The following is a 12,951-nucleotide window of genomic DNA, read 5'->3' on the forward strand; positions in this document are numbered from 1 at the left end:
TACAATTCGCCAAAAAAAGAATATTGCATCCACAAAAAGTTTATTTCTAAGAACATTTACGTTAGCATCTGCGCTAACAGAATTTAAAAACACAAAATAAATATAAACGTTCGGTAATGTGAAGATGACCAAACTTTCAAAAAATCAGGTTGTACAGATGAAAACTGAAGAAGTTATATTACTATATTGAGTCTTTGAACCGATATTTTAAACCTTCATATTTCGGATGTTTGATACAAATTATTACAGAAATAAAATTGCTGTAAACCTTACACTGAACTGGAGCAGGACATTTTGATGAATTAAGCTAATTTCAGACTTCATAGCATCCCGCTCTGTGTAAAAAGCCCACCCCGATCCCACAGCAATTTTAATAACAGAATTCAGTAATCAGTAATCAGTAATCAGTAGTTTATTTCTCACCATACTTAAAATAGGCACAAACATACAAATTGCAATAAATTAAATTATAAATTGGCCATATTTCAGGGTGAAGGAGACGCGAGAAACCAATACTGGTTATCGAGCAGCGGCACCTATAAAATAAGTCTAACACTATAATATAAAAAACAAAAACAAAAAAACGAACTAAGTTTAAATAACTTGAGGAAAAAAATACATAAAATATCTCGAGACGATCTGCTGTAACCAGCAATCGCTCGCTTCAACCAAAGTGACTATAATAGTCACTTAGGCTTCAACAAAAGAAAAGACAACTCCGAACACCACTGATTCGGTAGCCATGGAGATGGCGTTAGTGGATTGTATCACAACAATACTATTGTGAAGCCCATTAGCTAACAATGGGCAATAAATGTCAAATTCTGATGGCGCATGGTTATTGGTTACAGTGGAACCCATGGTTTGCTGAGGGCGACAACAGGATCACCAACGAATAAACCATACCTTTATGCTAGAAAGGAATTGAGATACCTGTTAATGGGATCTAGTGATTGGCAGCTGGAGTCAGGGCTTCACATAACGTTACAGGAAATATAAAATCAGGGAAGACATGAAATATCAAAATGTGAAAGATATTCCATAACAGTCATTCAAAACGAATGTAACCTAGTATCAACATTCACAGTGGGAAACTAGATAGACTACAAGACATGAAACAGCAAAACTAAGAAGAGTCAAGTACCGTAGTCTAATAGTTGAGTGAACCAATGAAGCAAAGTTTAAAAGTACATAAAAAAATATTATTTATCAGGTAATACTTTTACAATGTTATATAAGAGTATAATGACAATCAGATAAACAATTTAGGCTTTACTGACTGCAAGAGAAAACAAGTCACAATGTTATGCTACTTAACCAAGATCTTGAGCAGATGGGCTTAGAATTTCAATGTGGTTAAATTCGTACAAAACTTCATGAACCATCTCAAACATAAGAAAAGTAGTTTACCATATTGTGCAGGTTACGAACAAATACAGGTCATGCAATTAGCATGGCACACTTTACATAATTCAAATCACTGGCAAGAATGCAATAAGATGAGGACATGAAAAAATTGAAAAAAAAAAAAAAAAGTATTATTATTACAGGTATAGGCCTAGCGGAGCAAGCGGGAAAGAGTGCTGAGGCCACATCATTTGGATGCAATCACAGCAGACTGGTAAGGTGACAGCAAGAATTTTTTATATTTTGTTTTGAAAGTTTCATAAGAAGAGTCACGTAAGATTTGGGGAATACTATTCCAAATTACAACACCCTTATACTTCAAGGAGTTTTGGGACTTGCTTAGCGAAAATCTGGGAACAAAAAAATTCGATTTTGTCGAAGAGCGTGTGTTATGCTCATGCACATTACTGAGAACAGTGAAATAATCAGCGAAAGCTGCAGGCAATTGGTTGTTGTGGAACTGGTGCATAATCTTAGAAATTTCTAATTTATAGATGTCAGACAATTTTAGCACCCTGGCTTTATGATATAGGGTGTTTATGTTTGAACGAACTGGTGCTCCGGAGAGAATTTTAACAGCCCTATTTTGTAAAATCTCTAATTTACGCAAGCTAGTTTGAGTAGCGGAGCCCCATGCAGCTAAGGCGTATTGGATATGTGATTGAAAAAGAGCAAAGTAAATAGTCCGCAGAGTTGGGCTCGGCACATAATACTTGAGTTTTCCCAGAATCCCTACTGATCTGGAGAGTTTCTTGTACATTTCAGTGATGTGGCTGTTCCATTTGAGTTGATGGTCAATATGAAGCCCAAGATATCTATAAGACTGGACGATTTCTAATGGAATACCATTAATTTTAATTGAAAGACTTGAATTTCTAGTCCGGCTTTTAGGGCTGAATAACATGACTTTGGATTTTTCCACATTTACAGTGAGTTTATTGCATATCATCCACTCATATACTTTATTAATTCCAGTGTTCACTTTGGCTTGGAGTGTGATCAAATCCTTCGCACTATCGAGAAGGCAGGCATCATCGGCAAACAATTTTGTCAGGAAATTAGAGCTGTTTGATAAATCGTTTATAAAAAGTAAGAAACCAAGAGGTCCTAATACACTACCCTGTGGAATTCCATACTGGATGGGCAACATTGGAGATTTATGAGAATTGACCTCTACATATTGGTACCGACAAGACAGGTAATCAGTTAATAAGTTGCCTGAAACACCTCGAAAGCCATAATGTCTTAGTTTATGAGAAAGAATATGATGATCGACAGTATCAAAGGCTTTTTTTAAATCTAGAAAAGTACAACAAACAAATTCCCCCTTGTCAAGTTTGTCATAAATGGACGAAATTAAATCTAGAATAGCATGGTTGGTAGAGTGTTTGGTCTGAAATCCAAATTGGCACTTGTCGATCAAGTTAAATTTTGAACAAAAATTAATCATTCTTTTATACAATAATTTTTCTAGAATAATGCCGATTGCTGGTAGAATGGAAATTGGTCGGTAATTAGATGGATCATTTCTTTTGCCATTTTTAAATATAGGGATCACTCTAGCTATCTTAAGTGAGGAGGGAAAAATACCTAATCTAAATGAAGAGTTGAAAAAATGGCTTAGCGCTGGGGATATGATGTCTGCGACTATTTTTAAGAAGTGAGATGGAATACCATCAGGACCAACTGCTTTACCCTTTTTCAGATTCGAGATTATTTGAAGAATCTCTGTGGTTGACGTCGACTCAAGATAGAAAGAGTTTCCTAGGGGAACACCCAAGAAATCTGTGATTGTATTAGAGCTCTGAGAGATTTTTCTTGCAAGTCTCTCACCAACTGTTGAGAAGAATTTATTGAATTCACTGGCCACCAAGACAGGATCTGACACTGAGGTACCATTTTCAAGTTTTAATTCTAAGATGGAAATATCATCTCTGGACTTGATCTTAATAATGTCGTTAATAGTTTTCCATGTGCGTTTAACATCTCCTCGGTTATTCTCAAGGACGTTTTGGTAATATAATTGTTTTGATTTTCTCTGCAAGTGAGTAAGGATATTTTTATACTTTTTAAAATATATATTTGAAATCAATAAGGTAATCAAGGAAGCTTACACAGTTCGTCAAAAACGTGAAATTTCGTTAAGAATATTCCCATAATCAGGTTCGTTCCAGTATTTTTTAAAACCAATGACAGCGACAACAAATATATCGACTTACTTAAATTGTTACGTCCATTAGAAGTTACGAAGCCCTTGGGGCATAAAAACATGAATCTTCTAAAAACAGAGCAGCACAAAATAAATATAAAAGTTCGGTAATGCAAAAGTGTTTAACATTTTTTCAAGAAATCGGAGTGTACGGCTGCAAGAGTGAAGTGAAGAAATTACATTACTATATATAGATTATATAGCAGTCGTTTTTGCACTTTTTTATTTCGAATGTTAACACAAATTAATACACAAATAAAATTGCTGTAAACCATACGCGGAGCTGGATATTTCAATGAATTGAATCCAGCTCTGTGTATAAATCCCACCCCAATCCCACAGCAATTTTAAAAAGAGAATAGACGAATAATTTTGTTTGGAAATAAAATTAAAAAATGACACGAATTAAATTTCATATAATAAAAATGCTATCATAGAGTCTCAGAAAAAAATGTTCGCTTTAATACATTTCAGGCCTTAGCCGATAATAAAGCGTTTTAACGTTCACACATTATTTATCACGATTTATCTCCTTTTTTGGTATTTTTTTTACGGTTATGCACATTCAAGCATTTTAACATGGCCTAACACTCGTGGAATCACTGTTAAGGGTTTAAATCAGACACAGGCAAACTATAACCCGCGGGCCAAATCCGGCCCGTTGGGCAATATAACCTGGCCCTCCTGATACTTCCACAACCAAATTAAAACGTAAAAGCGTAACTTATTCAAACGCGTAAAGGTAAATTAAAGCGTAAAAAATAGCTCAAGAAATTTGTTGAGGTTGCGGCTAAATTTAGTTTCGGCACGAGGCTTATTGTTTTCCACTTTTGCTTTTGTAACATTGTAAATATTGTTCATAAAATGTAACTTTTACGTCACACTTGGTCCCTGGTCCAAAAACCAGGACCACCCCTGGTCTAAATTCACCGAGTTTATTGCACCGGCATTATTGTCTGCGTATATCAATTTTCAGAGTTATTACGTCTTGATAGTCTGACCCAAAGGTCTCAGAATCGGTCTGATCACACATTTCAGAGTTTCATAGTGTCAGAGTTCGACTGTGGTAATAGTTCCGATCAGTGTTTTCAAGTCATTAGTTCCACGTTCTTTGATGGAGATCGGAATTAGTGCTGTAGTGAAGAATCGCCTCTAGATTGTGACGACCATTTACAAATCAATCGACCTGCAGAATAAGATTTTAGAAGTGACAAGTGTCTTAATTTTTTCCTGAGTTTCCGAAAATAGTTTGTATAAATATTAAAACAACTCATTTTTAATACTTTGTGTTGCAAACTAGAAAAACAAGACGAATGTTTCAAATATTTCACCTGCTTTGGTCCTTGCTGAACGATAATTCGAAGATCTGATGTCATGTCCAGGTCTACAACGCTTCCGTCATTCCTGTTAAATAAGAAAAATTCAGTTTCGACATAGCATTGCGTTACGAACTAGTAAATCAAGATGAATGTTTTAAATATTTTACCTGCTGAAGTCTTTGCTAGATGATAATTTGTAGATTCGATCTCAACCCCAGTTTCACAACGCTTCTATTATCCCTGTTGAATAAGAAAAATTCAGTTTCAACATAGCTATGTGTTACGAACTATTTAATTAATCAAGGATATATTTAAATATTTAACCTACTTTAGTCTTTGCTAAACGATAATTTGTCAACCCCAGTTTCACATAGTCCTCTTCCCTCTAAAGTGGAAAAGAAAAATTTAGTTTTAACGAACTACCTATGGCGAATGCTTACAGCTACTAAAGTACTCTAATCGATATAAATGTATTATATTAACAGGACTTGCCATAATTTTATTCCGATTTTCCTCATTTTAGTTCTATTACAAGTTCGGGGACTATCTGTGTTAGCCAAGTGAATATCCCTCTGCCCATAGGTTTCAGTCCCTTTATGCAACTTGATGGAAAATAGGCGAACAAGGGCCATGGTTATGTTTTCTAAAAGGTATTAAAAATTTGCTTACCAATGTGTTCCCATGAAATAGTGTTCTACTTTATCAATAATTTACATTTCGATATGATCGAAATCACTCATCCAGTTACGTTGTTGATCATTCCTCCGTAGTGCAAATCTATGAAAAGAAATAAAAAAATCATTTCCATTCCAAGTATGCAGTCAAAATATTTACTTCCGGGGTTATAAATTACTTCCGCATTTAAAATTAAACTGCAGAGACTACACCATGTCAAAATCAACCTATTAGTTCACCTTGTCAAAAACCCGTAAAACTCTGTAAATAAACTGTTTTTATTCATAGTTTTCATATTGAGTTTTGAGCTTCCGGCCCAGTGACCAAGTCTAATATCTATGAATGGCCCACTAGGAAAAGTAATTGCCCATCTCTGCTCTAATCGATATAATACATTAACAGGACTTCAAGAATTTAAGACAAAAAGTTTCCGATTCACTTCATATGTGCCTTGGTTAAGTTGTCTAACTAAAGTATTAAATATTTACTTACCATTGTGTTCCCGTGAAGGAGTGTTCCCTTTTATCAATAATTTATATTTTGATATGATCGAAATCACTCATCCCATAATGTTGTCAAAAATTCCTTCATAGTGCAAATCTACACAAAGAAAAATAATGACAAAAGTTATTTCAATTCGAAGTATGCAGACAAAATATTTACTTCAATGGTTATAAATTACTTCCGCGTTTGGATTTAAACCGCAGAGACTACAACATGTCAAAATTACCTTATTAGATCACCTTTTCAAACACTCGATGTATTCTACACTCTTATGCAACCAGTCTTGGGCTCCATCAACATTTCATACAGATGAATTAAAAGTTTCAACGCCTATAATTTTACCCCAGTCACGCAAATGTCAACTCTGAATAAGGACAAAAGGCAAGCAATGATGGTCGTGTTCATCAACAATTCAAGCACAGTTTCAGGTATTCCCGTAGTGTGTGTACCAGGTTAGGGTTTTGGCCAACGAAGTCAACGATCCCTTTATTGTCTATATATATATATATCAACGGTTTCATCATATACCGTCAATTCAACTCAAAAAGAAATGTTCAACTATTGAAAAATCATCAGTCAACAAAAATGGTTAGACCTAGTCCCTGCAAGAATAAATGGTTAGACGCGGCCTTCAAAAAAAAAGTAAAATGGTTAGATGGTTAAACCTAGCAATTGCAAAAAGGGTTCGATGCAGACCCTGCAAAAAAAGTGGTTAGTCCCAGCTTGCAAAAAAGCGGTTAGATCTAGCCTGCAAAAAATGTTAAAAATGGTTAGACCCATATAAAATGGCCTGCAAAAAAATGATTAGATGCAGCCAGCAAAAAATGATTAGATAAAGCAAGCAAAGAAAATAGATGCAGCAAGCAAAAAAATGTTAAATGCAGCCTGCGAAAAATGTTAAAACGCCGACTTCAAGACAAAAAGAACATAGAGATAGGCAATAAAATAAACATGGTTAAAACTGTAAATAAAGGCAAATATAGGCTTTAAAACGAGGTGAACTAGTCCATGTTTCTGTTAGCTTATAAAAATCCTCTTATTTTAAAAGCTATGCTGCCAAGTTCAACAAATTACACATCAGATCCATCAACAATATCAACTTAACGTAGAATCTGTAAAAAGAATCGAGTAAAGTCGTAGTTTATGCTGTAGTTTATTGCGGCATAATTGGAGATCAGTCTCAACAAATCATCCCACGCATTTTAGAGAGCCTTACAACTACGATGTCCAGTTTCAACTTGCAATGTCATGTTTTCAACTCTCCACATAAATGCAACATATAGAAAAGCCCCTGAAATATATAAATTACGTTTAAATGTAGAAACGAACACTTACACCATCGCGTTTATTCATCCTCCACGATTAGAATCGTTCACCGTCACTAACACAGCATACAACAATCCTTCCTTAACCTTCCTGTTCAACATCCGTTTTGTCGGCATCATGCTTCCGTCAGCGATTGTTGAACCATTAAGGAAGCTTTCTTGTGCATTCTTTCTTCCACCGCGCGCCGAAATTCTTGGAATTGCAACATCGAGCTGGCTGGAACAATGTTGTCCCCGTAAAATAGTTAGAATATATATATAGTAAAAAATGGCTTAAAGTTATACTTCACTTGGCTAGTCCCCGAACTCGTGATAGAACTAAAATAAGAAAAATTGGAATAAAATTATGGCCTAACCCTAACCTGGTATAGAAACATGGGACACGGTGGCGGAATATAATATAAGAAAATTATTAAATTTGAACGGTGGCTATTACGCATAACTGAAAACTTCAAATGCTGAATGCTCTTAGCTGCTCAAATGTATTTGTGGTTAAATTCAAACCAAACGTTTTATATTATTAGAAACTTTCGAGTCAATTAAAGTTCACAAATTAAGCTGGATCATCAGAATTAAGTTAAAAGTCTCGGGAAATGATTGAAAATAACTAGTGTTCATCTTCTTACGATGATATCTGAAAATATGAAAACAGTATTAGTTGACGAAATGATAGTTTATACAGAAGCTAATTTCCTGGAAAGTGGAACACTAAAATATGACACAGAAAACAAAACAAAAAAATGCAATAAATAAAGTGTGTACAGTTGTTTGCATGGCACTGGACATAAGATGTTTTGCATTTTATTGCACGACAATAAGAAGCATGTAAATATGATGAAACACCAAGTCGAATATCACAGTGTATGAACATGGTTTTGTCGCCAAGACAATTAACCACGAAAAAGAAAATATGCACAAGTGTAAAAATATAACCTAGAACTAGATTGGAAGAGAAAGAGTTTTAATCCCCAGAAAAGATGCCTGGGAACTGTTGCATCATTCATTCTCCTAATGCTCGCCTATCACCGTGATAAAGTAAATTATCAAACCCAGCTTGAAGTCACAAGAGAGGACAACAGTGCGAGTGATAATCACTTCTCACCCTTATACCTATCTATCCCTAACTAAAAACTATCTATCCGGCCGTCCCAACCACCCATCTCAACATCCCAGCGAACGATTTTTAACCCTAGTTTGACAAAGTCTATTTACGCCGACCTGATCTAATATTGCAATGAACGAAGCGTTCCCTACATATTCTAACCTGCCTAAGGTCAGCTTTTTTAACCCAATCTGTATTTATCATGTGCGCGGGCGATTTCACTCTGCTACGTTGAGTGAATCCTGGCTAAATGGTGCAAGCACCAGGGGTTTAGGCTCTCTAGATCGAAGCGCTATATATAAACTGAAAGCTGACCGGCCTAAAAACCCTAAGTTGCCAGATACCTAGAGGCAACATTTACGAAGAATAGAAGACAACTTTGCATTGGCGAACAGTTGACCTAATCGTAATAAGGAAAATTTCAGTTTTAGATCATTGTTGTCTCGTGTTTTATGGGTTTAACTGCATATTACAACTGTTTGTGCCCCAATGCTTAAGTCATCAACTACTATTTGTCCTAGCCTAACTACCTTACCAGAAGCTTAGTGCTACTGGGCTTGGCAATATTGAATCTGGGTTAGAAAACCCGTTCAATATTAAACCAAGACTTCACCTCTTTAAGTGCAATAGTGGCCAATGGTTTTCCAATAAATCCGAATATCGGAATAATTCAAACAAATGATTTGAAGAATTTTAAGTTTTTGCCATTTATTGCGCCCGAGAGGATCTATTGTACCTTCCGATGTCTTTCGTCTGCTTCGTCTCACAATTTGTGAGACCCTGTACTATGGCCTAACAAGGAAAAAAGTTCAAGTCTCATCCAAATATGTGCTCCATGTGACCGATTTAATTTAGGAGACTTTGAAGCTTAATCCCAGAAATAAAAAACAAAATCTAACGCCCTATCTAACTAACAACACATAAATCAGTGCAGTGTTAAGCCTAACCGAAACCCTTCTTTATTTAATTCAGTCGGTCAAAGGAGCAAATTTTGTTTAATTTCAAATATATCACATTGTTATGATACTTATCGAAAGGTTTCGGCATTATTGAAAGAAAATATGGTTAGGTTTCCCTATTTCAAATAATAATATTAAAAAATCGTCCACGAAATTATTACTGAGTGGATCGATACATTAGAATGATGTTAAATAAAAGTCCAATCAGCAATTTATACTGATTAATGTATAAATCATGTACACGCCCATAAAGAGCAGATCATCATAAAAATCATTTGAATTCTTAAATTCCTATTACCCGCCGGACTGAGTTGTTCTTCGGTAACCATTCCTAATAAGAGCCATCGAAACATCTAGTCTAGATTCGTCTGTCAAACCCTGTCTAGTCATTCCTTGCTGACTAACTAATAAATCGACAGACGAAATTTGTAGTACCACACAAGTGAAGAATCCTCTAGCGAAGCGTAGAGTCCCATCTTCCATCTTCGCGCCCTTTGCTTTTCGCCCGATGGCTCTGATTCTACATGAAGTGTTCGTACCACAAACATAAACAACAATCGAAATCGTTCAGTTGGTCTGGGATAAAAACATGAGAACACTAAGTATAGCATAATATTCGTAAACTTATATTTGCTTTTCAGGGAAAAAATCTAAGCGAAGGAGTGTTAGTACAACGAACACACAACGAAATTAAAAGTTCAGTTGGCCTGAGATGAAAAAAAAAACGTGAGAACAAAAGTCGTCGTTCTAATATGTGAATGTTTTTCGGCTCCTGTAAAACATTTAAGCACTCAATTATTACTGTAATTATCAATAATGGAATAATTAAATATTTTTTGTTAGGGTGCAAAGATGCCAGATGCCAAAGAACCGTAAACCATTTTCGGAGAAAATTCAAGTTTGCAAATTAATTTATGTATTTTGTAATACAGCTTTGCTAATATATTTTTGTAAGATTTTCTTACTTCACCCGAGAACAGGGAAGCCAATAATGAGACCCATATCGGAATCCAAACTACAGAGCTCGCTGGAGCATTCGACTGCATTCGCCTAAACCTAAACCAACGCGGTCATATCAGCTATGCTACAGGACAAAATAACTAGCACCCACGGAATTTGACCTATATGCCCACAGATCAAAAATTAAAAAAAAAACATGAGCACACTGGGTATGATATACGGAATTAGGGTGAAAACCCAAGTCAATCTGGCAACTGCTGTATGAAAAAAATTTGGCACCGCGCAGAAAAACTCTAAAATAAGGCCATGGAAAAGGCCAAATATGAACTGAAGCGACTCATATTTAATATTACATGCGTATTTTGGATGCGTATTGGGATTTGTATTTATATAGTTATCTCGGGGAGAGGAAAGTTGATTAGACGGCTCAATCACACGGCGAACCACGGCCTCTCGTCCAGTTACCAGTCTATGTCGGATTAGTTAGCCAGTTATTTGTTTTCAGATGCATGGACTTGATGGTGGTCGAAGCCCTAACCAACCAACGATTACGTGAACCACTCTACGAAGTTTATTAGATACGGGTAGTTATTTTGTATCTCACCTTAGTTGATTGATGTCGAGGCCTGTCTTTCGGAAACTCGAATATTATGAAATTTTTTTTTACCTGTAAATACCAATAGAACAATCATTTTATGATTTTGTTTGAAAGCATTGCATATGTAATAAAAAATATTTATCTCGGCTTTTGGTACACTTTGCGTCGCCCCAGAAGTGTGTGTACCAATATGGAGGTAACTAATCATATTCGCCTACTTTACATGAAGTTGTGTAAAGGGACCGAAATCCAAGGGCAGGGGTTATTTTCACTCGGCTAACACAGTCAGTCCCCGAACTCGTAATAGAACTAAAATAAGGAAAGTCGGAATAAAATTATGGCCTAACCCTAACTTTGTACACACACTACGGGAATACCCCACTTTGTTAATCGATTTTTTTATCAAACAATATCAGCAAAAACAGTAAGCAATGCATGGTTTCAATAATTACCGATGACGTATTTGAGGTCGTTGGAACATCCAGTCAGTCTATGAATAACGTGAACGTGCATAGCGGGAATTGCAAAGCAGTTCTGCGACTCGTCGTACGAAATTGTAAATCTTTTTGGCTCCTGTGAAACATTTAAGAGCACATTACTTCCATTATTAATCATGCTTTATATATATTATTCTGAAACAATAAAATGAGTTGATAAATCATCGCATTTGATCAATCAAAGTAACAGAAGCATATTTATATTATAGAGCTGGCAACGTACCAATAGTTCCTTATATATTATATAGGTCACAAGCACTATAGTTACGGGCTCTCAAATATAGTTCGCGTAAACACTTCGTTTAATATTTTTTGAAATAATACACGGTATATCACCTTTCCATTCGTAATCGCATTGGTCACCCAGTCTTCATGGCGATGGACAAGTTGTGGTATTCAGCGTCTGATCGGGACGAAGGTTGATGCTGCGAAGCCAGAGAAACACTTTCCCCACCCGTACCAGTCGCTTGCAAATTTATTATCTGCAATCTGGCTGTTTCTTTAGTAGAATATTAAGAATTGTGTGTTTTGACATTAAATATTATCATAAAGTTTTTTGAGGAATTCAGAGTTCAATCTCTATACATAGAAACATGGGCAGAGTATGTGCACTTTTCGTAGAGTTCAGAGTACAATCTCTATACATAGAAACATGGGCAGAGTATGTGCACTTTTCGTAGAGTTCAGAGTTCAATCTCTATACATAGAAACATGGGCAGAGTATGTGCACTTTTCGTAGAGTTCAGAGTTCAATCTCTATACATAGAAACATGGGCAGGGTTATGTGCACTTTTCGCAGAGTTCAGAGTTCAATCTCTATACATAGAAACATGGGGAGTGGTATGTGCACTTTTAATAGAGGTCAGAGTTCAATCTCCATACATAGAAACATGGGGAGGGGTATGTTCACTTTTCGTAGAGTTCAGAGTTCAATCTCTATACATAGAAACATGGGGAGTGGTATGTTCACTTTTCGTAGAGTTCAGAGTTCAATCTCTATACATAGAAACATGAGGAGTGGTATGTTCACTTTTCGTAATGTTCAGAGTTCAATCTCTATACATAGAAACATGGGGAGTGGTATGTGCACTTTTCGTAATGTTCAGAGTTCAATCTCTATACATAGAAACATGGGGAGGGGTATGTGCACTTTTAATAGACTTCAGAGTTCAATCTCTATACATAGAAACATGGGGAGGGGTATGTTCACTTTTCGTAGAGTTCAGAGTTCAATCTCTATACATAGAAACATGGGGAGTGGTATGTGCACTTTTCGTAATGTTCAGAGTGCAATCTCTATACATAGAAACATGGGGAGTGGTATGTGCACTTTTCGTAATGTTCAGAGTGCAATCTCTATACATAGAAACATGGGGAGTGGTATGTGCACTTTTCG

At 35.9% G+C, this 12,951-nt stretch overlaps 3 long non-coding RNA genes across 8 annotated transcripts; 1 reads left to right on the forward strand and 2 right to left on the reverse strand.

Annotated features, from left to right (window-relative positions):
- The first annotated feature begins 390 nt into the window (after positions 1–390).
- On the forward strand, positions 391–10,231 carry LOC144411878 (uncharacterized). Of its 4 annotated transcripts, none has more exons than XR_013468947.1 (4): positions 391–1,213; positions 1,551–1,626; positions 2,383–2,605; positions 3,113–3,472. It is a non-coding gene; the product is annotated as an uncharacterized LOC144411878 (long non-coding RNA). The 4 variants fall into 4 exon arrangements; XR_013468944.1 differs by having other exon boundaries at positions 1,551–1,621; positions 2,383–2,496; XR_013468946.1 differs by lacking the exon at positions 391–1,213 and adding an exon at positions 10,142–10,231 and having other exon boundaries at positions 1,399–1,621; positions 3,113–3,299.
- On the reverse strand, positions 3,492–6,397 carry LOC120334192 (uncharacterized). Of its 3 annotated transcripts, none has more exons than XR_013468950.1 (7): positions 6,354–6,397; positions 6,103–6,210; positions 5,605–5,712; positions 5,264–5,320; positions 5,103–5,175; positions 4,948–5,020; positions 3,492–4,802 (listed from the first exon to the last, which is right to left on the reverse strand). It is a non-coding gene; the product is annotated as an uncharacterized LOC120334192 (long non-coding RNA). The 3 variants fall into 3 exon arrangements; XR_013468949.1 differs by having other exon boundaries at positions 5,260–5,320; XR_013468948.1 differs by lacking the exon at positions 5,103–5,175 and having other exon boundaries at positions 5,260–5,320.
- Positions 10,232–10,454: 223 nt separating the features above from the next.
- On the reverse strand, positions 10,455–11,994 carry LOC144432381 (uncharacterized). The gene is made up of 3 exons (XR_013480567.1): positions 11,892–11,994; positions 11,511–11,631; positions 10,455–11,127 (listed from the first exon to the last, which is right to left on the reverse strand). It is a non-coding gene; the product is annotated as an uncharacterized LOC144432381 (long non-coding RNA).
- Between the last annotated feature and the right edge of the window lie 957 nt (positions 11,995–12,951).

This window comes from Styela clava, chromosome 15 (assembly GCF_964204865.1).
Source record: "Styela clava chromosome 15, kaStyClav1.hap1.2, whole genome shotgun sequence".
Taxonomy (NCBI): domain Eukaryota; kingdom Metazoa; phylum Chordata; class Ascidiacea; order Stolidobranchia; family Styelidae; genus Styela; species Styela clava.